This window comes from Lactuca serriola, chromosome 7 (assembly GCF_051521515.1).
Source record: "Lactuca serriola cultivar US96UC23 chromosome 7, Lser_US96UC23_V15, whole genome shotgun sequence".
NCBI lineage: Eukaryota > Viridiplantae > Streptophyta > Magnoliopsida > Asterales > Asteraceae > Lactuca > Lactuca serriola.
The window spans coordinates 26,183,131-26,197,339 of NC_136414.1; positions in this window are offsets into that span (position 1 = coordinate 26,183,131).

Below are 14,209 nucleotides of genomic sequence, written 5' to 3' on the forward strand. Positions count from 1 at the left end.
TACAACAACTATAAATAATATTAAACCATATATTATATTTAATTTTATTCATGAGTAACTCGCAGATAGAGGTCATTCAAAAGATTGAGATCGTGCAGTTTTAATAGAGGTATATATTATCATATAATTCAAAATAATCAATATATTATATCAACTTAGTATACGAATTATTATATCAAATTTAACAATGACATTATTGTTATATTTAAAAAAAAAAACATATATTTGTAAAGATTTCAGCTATATAGATGCTTCTGCGCAACGCGTGGACATTCGCCTAGTCTTTATATACTTATAAAGGAAGCATTTTTTCTTTCACCACATTCATTTGAAACTCCCATGATGCATTTTACTCAAACCACATTCATTTGAAACCTCTTATTTTAATGAATACCACTCAAAAGTCTCTTAATAATGATTTACCATTCAAAGGTTTTATAAGCTATATAATATGTTTAATAAACAATTAATGGACAGTCTACTATAAAAGACCAATCTTTTTGTGTAAACACACAAATACCAATCACATATAAAATTCACAAAGAAAACAAGTGTATATGTTTTGTGTTAGTTTGAGTGCTTTGGACCATTTTTCAATTCATGTTATTATGTTAAAGTTTTTAATTTATAAGTTTTTTATATACTGATTCTTTTTTTATTTTTTATTTTTTCTTGGTTTAAGTAATCTTTTAAGGCAATCGTTGTATGTTGTGGTTGAAATTTTTTTGTAAATTATATTAGATTCATGTTATCGATCATGTGTTATGGAATGTGATATAAATAATATTTAATTAAATATTGTATATATGTTTGTATGCTTGTGTTGCTTCAAAGCAATAATTAATTAAAAATCATGGATATATCATATTATCCATATTATCCATGTAAGTCTCTTTTAAAATTCAAATTGTCTATCTTATCACTTTGTATTTTAGTATATGTTTAACATTTTAAGTATAAAAATAAGTGCTTTTTAAAAGTTTTATTTCACTTATTAATAATAATAAGTGGTTTTAAAATTAACAAACAATAGTTATAAATAATAAAATCAAATTATAAAAATCATGGATATGTCATATTATTTATGAAAGTCTCTTTTGAAATGCAAATTCTCAATGTTATAACTTCATTATTTACTATATGTTTCATATTTAAATAATAATATTAAGTGTTTCTTAAAAGTCTTCTTTAACTTATTAACAATAATAAGTGGTTTAAAAAACGTTAGCAACAAATAAATTGTATTTTAAATGAACATCATTAATGAAATTTAAAAAATAATTGCATAAGTAAAAATTTAAATTAATCAATCATAACAATTGTTAAAAATACTACTAAATAGATAATTGTATTTAATTCTATTAACGAGAAAGGTGTGTTGATGTCACTGAATACTATTGTTCAAAATAGTTGAGATTATATATATATATATATATATATATATATATATATATATATATATATATATATATATATTAATGTAAAAATATTACGTCAAAATTAATGTAAATAACATAACCATTATAAACACAAACTTTTTTCAATATTCTAACAATATATTTTCAACTTGCGTCGCGCAACGCGCGAGAATTTGTCTAGCATACTTTTAAAGCTAACATTTTTTCTTGAACCTCATGCATTTGAAACCCCCATAAAAAGTTGCAAACACCTCATGCATTTGAAACCTCATATTTTAATGAATACCATTCAAAAGTCTCTTGACAATGGTTAACAATTCAAAAGTTTTATAACTTATATAATATATTTAATAAAAAATTAATGGATACTCTACTATAAAAAAAGTCAATCTTTTTTAGTAGACACACAAATACAAATCACATACAAAATTCACAAAAAAAACAAGTTTAAAGTTTTTTGTGTTGATTTGAGGGTTTTGAACAATTTTTCGAGTCATGTTATTATGTTGAAGTTTTTCACTTTTAAGTTTGTTATATACTAATTCTTTTTTGTATTTTATTGATTTAACTATTCTTTTAAGAATATCATTGTATGTTGTGGTTGAAATTCTAATGTAAATTAGATTATATTATATGTTATGGAAGGTGACATATATAATATTCAATTAACTATTGTATACATTAAAATTAATTATATGTTGATGTTGCTTCAAAACAATAATTAATTAAAAATCATTAATATATCATATTATCCATATTATCCATGTAAGCCTTTTTTAAAATGCAAATTGTCTATCTTATCACTTTATATTTTAGTGTATGTTTAACATTTTAATTATAATAATAAGTGTTTTTTAAAAGTTTCTTTCACTTATTAATAATAACAAGTGGTTTTAAAATTAATAAGCAATAATTATAAATAATAAAATCGAATTACATAGATATGTCATATTATCCATGCAAGTCTTTTTTGAAATGCAAATTGTCTATCTTATCACTTTATTATTTAGTTTACGTTTCACATTTTAATAATAATATTAAGTGTTTCTTAAAAGTCTTCTTTAACTTATTATTAATAATAAGTGGTTTAAAATTAATGAATAACAATTTTAAATGATAATAACATCAAATTATAAATTACATTTAGCTATAAATAAATTGTATTTTAAATGAACATCATTATTGAAATTAGAAAATGATCGCATAAGTAAAAATATAATTAATCAATAATAATATTTGTTAAAAATAATACTAAATAGATAATTATATTTAATTCTATTAATGAGGAATGTGGTTGATATCAATGAATATTATTGTTCAAAATAATAGCGATTTATATATATATATATATATATATATATATATATATATATATTAGTGTAAAAATATTATCTCAAAGTTAATGTCAATAACATAACCATTTTAAACATATATTTTCAATATTTTTACAATATATATTTAATCTTCGTTGCGCAATGCGCAGGAATTCGTCTTGTTATACTTATAAATGAGATATTTTTCATATCACCTCATGCATTTGAAACCCCCACACAAATTTTCAAGCACCTCATACATTTGAAACCTCCACACCTTTTCACCTTCAAAGTAATTAATCACACATTATGAAAGGTTTTATAACTTATATAATATGTTTAATAAGTAATTAATGGATAATTTACTATAAAAATGTCATTTTTTTACTAGACACACAAATACAAACCACATACAAAATTAAGAAAGAAAACAAGTTTCAAGGTTTTGTGTTGGTTTGAGGGGTTTGGGCCATTTTTCAAGTCATATTATTATGTTAAAGTTTTTAATTTGTAGTTTGTTATATACTAATTCTTTTTTTTATATTTTTTTGTTTAAGTATTCTTTTAAGACAATCATTATATGTTGTGGTTGAAATTTTAATGTAAATAAGATTAAATTCATGTTATCGATCATATGTTATGGAAAGTGGTATATATAATATTTAATTAAATATTGTATGCATGTTTGTATGTTTGTGTTGTTTCAAAGTAATAATTAATAAAAAAATCATGGATATGCAGTATTATCCATAGTATTCATGTAAGTCTTTTTAAAATGTAAATGTCTATCTTATCATTTTATATTTTAGTTTATGTTTAACAATTTAATTATAATAATAAGTTTCTTTTAAAAGTTTTCTTTCATTTATTAATAATAATAATAATAATAATAATAATTGGTTTTAAAACTAATGAACCATAATTATAAATAATAAAATCAAACTGTAAAAATCATGGATATGTCATATTATCCATGTAAGTCTTTTTTGAAATGCAAATTGTCTATCTTATCAGTTTATTATTTAGTGAATGTTTCACATTTTAATAGTAATATTAAGTATTTCTTAAAAGTCTTTTTAACTTATTAATAATAATAAGTGGTTTAAAACTAAAGAGCAATAATTTTAAATGATAATAACATCAATTTATAAATTACATAACGTTAACAACAAATAAATTGTATTTTAAATGAACATCATTATTGAAATTAGAAAATAATCGCATAAGTAAAAATTTAAATTAATCTATCATAACAATTGTTAAAAATAATATTAAATAGATAATTATATCTAATTTTATTAATGAGGAAGGTGGGTTGATGTCAATGAACAATATTATTCAAAATATTATGTCAAAAACATAACCATTTTAAACATATATTTTTCAACATTTTAACAATATATTTTTAACCTAGGTTGTGCAACGCACGAGAATTCGTCTAGTATATGTATAACGGTTGATTATATCTAACATCCAAGCTTTCGTACCAAATGGTAATAAAGTATTTCTTTAGTGGCGAGTAAGTATTACTCAAAAGCTATTTGTAAATTTTATGGAATGTGGATTACAAGATATATACATACATACATACATACATACATACATACATACATACATACATACATACATATATATACATACACACACACACACACACATATATATATATATATATACACACACACACACATATATACATATTCTTATGATTTTATTACATCTAATTATACTCTGTCTCTTTCTACCATCTCTTAGGTATCAACATATACCTTTTCATCATCTACTCATTCATAGGATTATACTACATAATAATCCCATTCTTTCTTTGTCTACTCTTATGTGTATTACTCATAATACCCTTGTATTTTACTTCTACATCTCTACCTAGTTTGGTTATATATATATATATATATATATATATATATATATATATATATATGCTCAGTTACATGATCTTAAATGTAATACCACAACTATATAATCTTACATAGGATTATAGTACATATAATCCTATTCTTTATTTCTCTTTGTCATGCTCAGATACATGACTCTTACATACAAACATACATACATGCATATAAATAAATATATAAAATAATCTAGAGAGAGTGAGAGTAATAACTCACATTGTTAGTTAGTGAGGACTAACTACTATAAGCTTCATTCTTCCATTGATGCATCTCGATCCATTCTCTTTGCTCTTAGGCCTATTCATATACATATACAAGTTTATTAATACTTGTTTTAGCCTATTAAGAGATTAATGACTCTTATGGTCATAATGACCACTTAATGGATCAATATTCTAACGTCTCATTTTATTCTTCTAATCTCACCCAACCAATGAATTAAGCATCTCATACTCCTTAATTCATTATAATCTACAACTAATGCATCGATTCACTAATCACTAGTTAGGGTTTGAATGCTTCAAAACACTTGATTAACCATCACTAATAAGCTTTCTTAACAAAATCTTACATAATTAATTCAATGCTTCAAAAACACCATTAAAGCCCTACTGTAACGTCCCAAAATCTCATAACCAAAAATTCTGTTTTTATATTATACAAACCATCACCCAAACATGTTTATCAAAACCATAAATAGATCAGAGTATATAAGTAATTATCCAAAAATACATTAGAGTCGATAAAGCAGAAAATAATGGTGTGTGAAATACGATCATTTTACCCCTCAAGGCTAAACTTACTCAATCAAAGCCCAAACACTTGAAATGGACCAAAAAGGCGTTTTAGGCCCACAACTGGTAGTACGCCATGCGTACTTATCCTATACGCCCTATGTACTTAGCCTATATGCTCGACATATTTAGGTTGACCAAAAACAGGATCCAGACCTAGCAAGCGCAGCGTACTCTAAAGTATGCCCAACGTACTCGTCAGAGTCCCATTTCTTAACCAAATGTTTTATTCCCTTAAGACCTTCACATCCAAACCTCAGATCTATATCTAAATAAGGTTTTAATCCAAAAACTTGGCAACTTTACTTACTTTCATGTCTTAATGGGACCCCAACACTAAACCTTGGGACCAAAACTTCATAAAAATGCCAACAACTCAAGAATGGGTGAACTTTAACCCTCAAGATCCTATTTTTATGACTCTATGCACTGTAAAATGTTCAAAATGACAGCTCAAATGTCCCGGAGTAGTCCATACTCCTTAAGACCAAGGTTTTGGGACAAATAAGTTCATAAACAAGGACATAATGAGATCTAGAACAAGGAAATCCATGTTATGAACTTGATACCTTCGAAAGATGCATAATGAGGTGTAGAATCCGGATCCAAGGGATTGAATACACCACTTCTTCTTCAAGGAACTTCCTTCACCACCAAGAATCACCTAAAAACACCACAAGATCACAATAAGTCTCAAGAATACTCAAAAGAGGGCTAGGATGTCGTGGGATATCTTTTAGGTTAAGGAGACTGATGAGGGGTCAGCCTCAAGCCCTATAACGATGCATAAATATGGTCCAAACCCTAAAAATTAGGGTTTGTCCCCTAACCACGTACGCCCTACGTACTAGACGTACGTCCAACGTATGCGCACCGCCCTTAAATTTTCATTTAACGCCCATTGGGACCAAATTTGCAAACTAATTTAATACTAAGGGTCAAAATGTAAAATACCTTGAATCGGGTGTTACAATTCTCCCTCACTTGAATTAGACTTCTCCATCGAAGTCCGCTGCCACAAATAACTTTGGGTAATTCTCCCTCATCTAGTCCTTAGGTTCCCACGTCCACTCTGAACCCTTTCAGTGTTGCCAGTGCTCCTTCACGGGATCCACAACCTTGTTTTACAGAGTCTTTGTGCTCCTGTCAAGGATCGTCACTGGTCTCTCTACACAATTTAGGTGAGCATTCACCTAAATGTCCTCCAATGGAACCACTACAGAATCATCAACCAAACATTTTCGCTACTGAGAGACATATAAAGTGTTATGGGTCTGATGGAGCTCCTCTGGCAGATCCAAACAATACACAACCCTTCCCACCCGGGCTAACACCTTAAAAGGACAAATATAACTGGGTTCTAGCTTACCCCGATTCCTAAATTGGATGACACCTTTCCAATATGACAATTTCAGGAGTACACTGTCCCCAACCTGGAAATCTAAGTCTGACTGACATCTATTTGTGTAACTCTTCTGTCGGATATGTGTTGTCTGAAGTCTGTCAAGAACCTACTGAATCAGTTCTGTCGTTTTGAGTACCACCTTCATACTCCCCATAACCCGCCGAACGACCTCATCCCAACATATCGGGGGGTCCTACACTTCCTCCCATAGAGTATATCAGAAGTAGGCCGATCAATGTTGGTGTGATAAGTGTTGTTACAAGAAAAATCCACCAAAGGAAGATACGTATCCCCACTCCCGCCAAAATCTAGTACACATGCTCGCAGCATGTCCTTCAATGTCTAGATAGTCCACTCACTTTGCCAATCAGTCTGCAGGTGTAAATCCGTACAAAAGTGTAGACGAGTACCCAAATCCTCATGGAATCTCTTCCAGAACTTGGAAGTAAACCAAACATCCCTATCAAAAACCACTGAAATCGGCACCCCATATTGTGACAAAACCTCCCGAATGTAGATTTCGACTTGCTTCTCAGTCCATATACTCTCCCGGATCGGGATAAAGTATGCGCTCTTGGTTAATCGATCCACGATGACCCATACCGAAACCACTCCGCGTGCCATCTCCCGTAACTTCATGATAAAATCCATTGTAATATCTTCTCATTTCCAAACGGGAACACCCAACGAATCTATTTTTTCGTGTGGTCACTGATGCTTGGCCTTGACTTTCCTGCAAGTCAAGCACCTCTCCACATACCACGCCACATCCTGTTTCATGCATAGCCACCAATAGTCAAGCCGGGGATCTCTATACATTTTTTTCGCTCTTGGGTGAATAAAGAACCTCGACTTGTGCGCCTCCTCCCTCAAAACCTGATGCATACTACCCTAATATGGAACCCACACCCACAAATGAAGGGTCAATAATCCCCGACTATCATAATCAAAGGAAGCCACCTAACCCACTATATTCACTCTTCTTGTGTTCTTCCTTCATAGCCTCAACCCGAGCCTCTCGAATCTGCTTTAATAGTGGGGTAATCATGGTCATCCTCAAACATACATCCCTGATCGGGGCACTAACCACCTTACGGCTGAGAGAATTGGACACAATGTTGGCCTTCCCCGGGTGATAAATGATCTCATAGTCATAATATTTCACCACATCCAACCATCTACGCTGTCTCATGCTCAGATTCGACTGATCCATTAGATACATCAAACTCATTTGATCCATGTAAATAGTACAATGGACCCCATAGAGGTAATTTTGCCAAATCTTGAGGGCAAAAACCACATCCGCCAACTCCAAATCATGTGTAGGATAATTCATCTCATGAGGCTTCAGCTGCCTTGAAGCATAAGCGATCACATGACCCCACTGCATCAGCAATGCACCCAAACCCATGATTGACGCATCACAGTATACCTGAAAATCCTCGACACCCTTAGTCAGGGTCAGAATCAACGCCTCACACAAACTCTGCCTCAGAGTTTTAAAAGTTGCCTGTTGCTCAGGCCCCTAAGGGAAAGTGACAATCTTCTTCGTCAACCGGGTCAAAGGAATTGTTGGCTTGGAGAAATCTTGAATGAACCTCCACTAGTAACCCGCCAATCCCAGGAAACTCTAAATCTCAGATGGAGACCCCCAGAACCTCTTACCTTATCACCGCCTCAACCTTGGCCGGATCGACCATAATACTGTTCTGGTTGACCGGGTGTCCCAGGAACTACACCTCGCACAACTAGAACTCACTCTTGGAGAAGTTCACATACAACTTCTCCCTCCTCAAAGTCTCCAACACCTCTATCAAATGCTCCTCATGTTGTTCCTGAGTCTTGGAGTATATTAGGATGTCATCAATAAACACAATCCCAGATAGGTCCAACATAGGCTTGCATACGCGATTCATGAGATCCATGAATGCGGCTGTAGCATAGGTGAGTCTGAATGACATCACCACAAAGTCGTAATGATCATAACAAGTTTGGAAGGTCTTGCTCTACGCATCCTCCTCTCTGACGGTGACATCCCCAATTTCACGACCAAAAAAGACTAATTTGTTTATGCTTTATTTAAAATTAGAGTATCCTTTTTAAGAATAATATTGTGGAATTTGTTCCAAAAAATATGATAAGTATATTATCAAATCATTTGCGAAGAAGTGTATTTTCATTATATTAAAAAAACGTTGGGATGTCATCGTCAATACAGTGCATAAGCATAAACAGAAATAGTACAGTCCTTATAAACATCTATTATTCTAACAGACTATAATCCATAGATCTCTCATCTAATCATCACCAATGTGCTCTTTTGCCACTTCTTGTAATACAAGAAACTGAGTGGATCAGGCTTGGGATTTTGGTGAGCACATAGGGTTTTCAACCTACAATAATTAAATTCTTTAATTTTATCAAATCATTCAACTTGATTACCTATTCTCGTTATCCTCACTTTATGTCCCTAAAACATCTAATTCAAGGGACCTAGACTAAGGATTATCATCAAGAAGACAATATTGCCTAGGGGATTCCTCAACAATATATTTCAGTAAGGCAACCATGAGGGAGATGGAGTACACCTGGTGAACACGTAGTTCAAAAACCTACGGCTTGCGAGCCTGCAAGCGTTCCATTGGACTGTCTAGAATAGTATGTGGTTGTCATCTATACTCCGCTAGATGACTGAGTCAGCTTAAACATCAAGGCATCTCATCATTTTATTTCATCTTTCATCATTTATATCATCTACCATCTTTACCTAACATATTTATAGATATAAAATACATATACAATTTAAATCAAGTAAAACATGTATAAATCGTTCATCCAGTATAGATATCAAGAACACAGATAATAGGCACATATAGCACGTAATTTATATTAAATAATTCATATCTATGTGTAAGATGAAAGTAACTATGCACTCCCTTGTTAAAGTGATGACTCGAAATTTGGGCAGCGCTTCGCTTCTAACAATTGTCTTTTCCGTTGGCGAAACCTAGTATTATTATCACTAAGTTTTAGTCTAATATTTATTGCGACTAATTATTAGTCTAGATGCATCATTAAATCAAAGTCTACTTCATGATCTATCAAGTAAGGAACAACCAGGTAGGATCATATTGTAGGTAGGGTCCGTTTGGTATATGAAGTATACTATTTGGAAAGCCAACTTTAAACACCTTACTAAATCACAGCCTAGGCATCATCCCCGTAAGTAGACCGATCAATATAACGACTTTAAATCACTGATAAATCTTGTTTATAGGTTCATAATAACGATAATGAACTTAAACATAAGTTATACTTAAAGTAGGGTAAGCATAACTCACTTAGAAGGGGTTTAGCGAGGAACCGGGCTCTACGTGCGCAGAACTTCTGAGTCGAAATCCCTTCTTCTCGGGGCTTTTCGGCGCTTCGGGGCTCAATTCTAACACCTTGGAGGTGCTAGGAAAGGCTTAGAGGGGTTGGGAGTGTTTGGGAGAGAATGGGTTAGAATGGTGTGAGAAATGAAGTGATTTGCGCCTCTATTTATAAGTTGTAATGTGGTTGTATGTTGGGTGTAATCCAGCATTACGCTAGGTGTAATGTTTCCACATGTCACCATCTGGTGTCCAACCGTGGGGAGGAAGCACTGGCTCAGATCGCGCCACGTGTCAGTCGCTGGTTACTCCAAAAAGTAATTATCTTCTAAAATCCATAAGTTTCGCATACGAGCTCCGTTTTTTACGTTCTTTACATCCACGCGTAGGTATCGACGGGATCTACAACTTTCATTTAGATTCCGTCAGCTAATTTTGACTTTACTTTTAAAGTTATATTTTAACAGGCTTAGACAGTTAAAGTCCGTTAAAAATTCATAACTTTTTCATTTGACGTCCGATTTTGACTGTCTTTATATCGTTGAGCTCCTATTAATGAGATCTTCAATTCTCATTTAGGTTGTGTCAGCTAAAAATCAATCGATCTAAAATTCGATTTCTGGGTTGTGTACTGCTACACTAAATCTTAGAAAAATCATAATTTCTTCAAACGAAGTCAGATTTGGACACTCTTTTTATGTACATTCTCCGTTTAAAATATACAACGACTTTCGTTTATATTGCTAAGGCTAAAAAGTAGCTTATCAAAAATTCACCTTTTACAATACGTGACGCGGTATCGGTTTTGTCGCAAAACTTCGACGGGTCATAACTTCTTCGTTATAAGTCAGATTTCAGCACTTTTTATATCCCCGAAATCCTTGTTACGACTACTTCAACTTTATTTAAATATATTAGGTTAAATTTTAATTCTATTTTTTACGCATATTTTTATTATTCTTTTATTATGTCGTTATAAGCACATATATTGCACATAAATCACATGATACTCGAATAATTTGTCTTCATTACTTCAAAATAGGTTACAATTGTTGAACCTAACTATTACATCATTATAATAATGCTTAGACAAAAACACAGGGTGTTACACCGACCCTCATCTGATGATAGCCTGAATGCAAATCAATCTTGGAAAGCTAAGATGCACCCTGAAGCTGGTCACCTAAATCATCTATCCTCGGGAGCAGATAACGGTTCTCCACCATCAACTTATTTTGCTCTCGGTAGTCGATACACATCCAATGAGACCCATCCTTTTTATTCACAAATAAGATCGGCGCTCCACATGGTGAACTACTCTGATGGATAAATCCTTTATCTAACAACTCCTGCATCTTTGTAGAAACCCCTGCATCTCTAGGGGTGCTAACCGATAAGGTGCTTTGGCTATCAGAGCCGCAATTAGAACCAAGTCAATCTGAAACTCCACATGCCTCTCCGGAGGCACTCCAGGAAAATCCTTTGGGAACATATTTGGGTATTCCAGAACAACTGGTACATCACACACAGAAACCTTACCCTTCTCCTAGCTATCCATCACATAAGCCACAAATCCATAACAACCCTAATGAAGATAACGTCTGGTCCTAGCTGTTGAATAGAGAGTCAGTCCACGCTTAACACCTTCTCCTAGAATTACTAAATCTTCCCTACTTGGGGTTCGAATATGTACCAACTGATGCTATCAATCAATCATTGCCCCACTGGGGCTCAACCAATCCATCCCCACAATAACCTTGCTCTCGTGTAGGGGAATGGGAGCCAAATCGATTGGGTATCACTCTTTAAACAACTCCAATACGTATCCCCAATGAACCCTTGATACCCGCACATCACAATCATCAACAAGCTCAACCTCTAACAGATGATCTATCTTTTCCCTGGAGCATCAACAAACCTCTTGCTGTGAGCAAGAGATACAAATGATCAGGTAGCCCCGGCCATGTTAGCCCCGGCCAGAGAGGAGATATCGTTCACAAGGAACGACCCTATAAGCAAAACACATATATAAGCAGGAAAATCCAAATATGTAAAGAGATAAGGAGAATATACACACCCGTCACCATATTTGGTGTCATACGAACCTCCTCGGTTTTCAACTAAAATGCCTTGCTCCTCACAACAGGAACCTCTGTCTTGCCTGGTAGCCATCTGTGATCCTCAAGGTCGCCGGAGCGAGCACTACAACTGGTCCTACTGCTACTAAACTCGAGCAGTTGGACTTCTTATGGCCCCTCTAATTGCAATGGAAGCAAATCATATCAGATACATGGCTGGTGGTGGTGGCAGTGCAATCCCGGCTGAAGTGACCGTCCTGCCGCATTTGAAGAAACCAGAGCCACCCACCCTGCAAGCTCCATTGTGTGCCTTTCCATAGCGTCCCCGGCCATGTTGGCCCCTCGATCTCAAATCAAAAACCTTGGGCCTCTTGCCTGAACCCTCAGAACTCTGAACCTGATCCGACTTCCTTTTCTTCTCCATCTCCAGGTCAATCTCCATCTCTCTGCCTCTTGCCACCATATCATCTAGTGTCTTGCAACTAGATATGCTCACAAACCATCTGATATCGCTCCTCAACATATCATGATATCTCTCCTTCTTCATCTCCTCGTCCGCTATATATTGTGGAACCAATAACGCCCTCTTACGGAACATAGTGGTGAACTCCGCAACCGTCTCAGTAGTTTGGTGAAGGTCCTGAGGTTCCCTCGCCAACTGTTAGACCTTAATCACAGGTGCAAACTCTGCCTGAAACCTTGTCACGATATCCTCCCAAGTCATCGACTCAACCGCCTCACCTCCCAAGGCATGACCAACCTCCTCCCATCATTCTCGAGCTCTGTCTTTCAGAAGACAGGATGCAAGTCTAACCTTTACCCCCTCAGGGTGGCAGGTAGTACGGAAGGTGTTCATGGCATCCACTAACCATTGCATGCACGCAATCGGGTCCTTCTTCCCGAAGAACTTCAGAGCCCCATATGCCCGAAACTCTCGATAAGTCAAAGTGCGAGCTCCCACCATCTCAGAACAAAAAGCACCCAAGCACTCATCCAGAATCTCCATGATACCATCATTGATCGTACCGAAGATCATAGGATTTTGGTCAAGAATATTGTAGGTAGTCTCTGATGAAATGAACTCCTGCATCTGATCATATCTCCTCTAGAACTTCCTCAAGTGACCACGATACTAAAAATAAACCATATAAACCATCAGAATATACTTGAAGAATCCCACATTCTATAAGCTCCCTGGTATTATCGTGACTTTCCTTAAATCGAGTACGTATCTTCTGCTTCCACTAGTACGTGGCCCAATACTACCTTTCATATCTATCCATACTTTCCTCAATGATCACCCTGAATCCCCCAAGTTACTTCCCTATCAATCCAAACAGTCTCTAGCAAGCAAAGCTAACTGCACCGAATCACCTCCTAGGTTTTCCTAGGACTACCACCACACTACTCTCTTCTATCAACTACAGAAGGAACTCCCTCTAACACCCTATAACTAGCTTACGAACACAATTATATACCATCGACACCAATTAATCCCTCGAATGAAAGGTCTCACACTATAATGGTTGGAGTCAAACAAGAGTTGGACAATCAGGTTAAACTTAACCTTCTAAAACTATTGTAACACTCGGATTATGGTATGCTCCTTTTTGGTCCTTGGGTTGTTGAATTTATTTCAAAATAAGTCCCTTTGTACGCTGGGTGTACGTCTGTGTACGCTTAGCCTACAAGGGCATGCAGAGTCGGGACTTTTAGCCGCGTACGTGAGGCGTACGTAGCCTTTCACTAAAACCCTAATTTTAGGGCATGAGCCCTATTTAAGCTCACTTATGACCTTGGAACCTCACTCTTATCAGCCTCTACTGACTTGAATGTCCCTAAAAATTCTAATACCCCTTGAGAGTGATCCTTGAGCTTGAAAGTGACTTTGGTGGCCTTTTTGGTGTGTTTGAAGGAAGA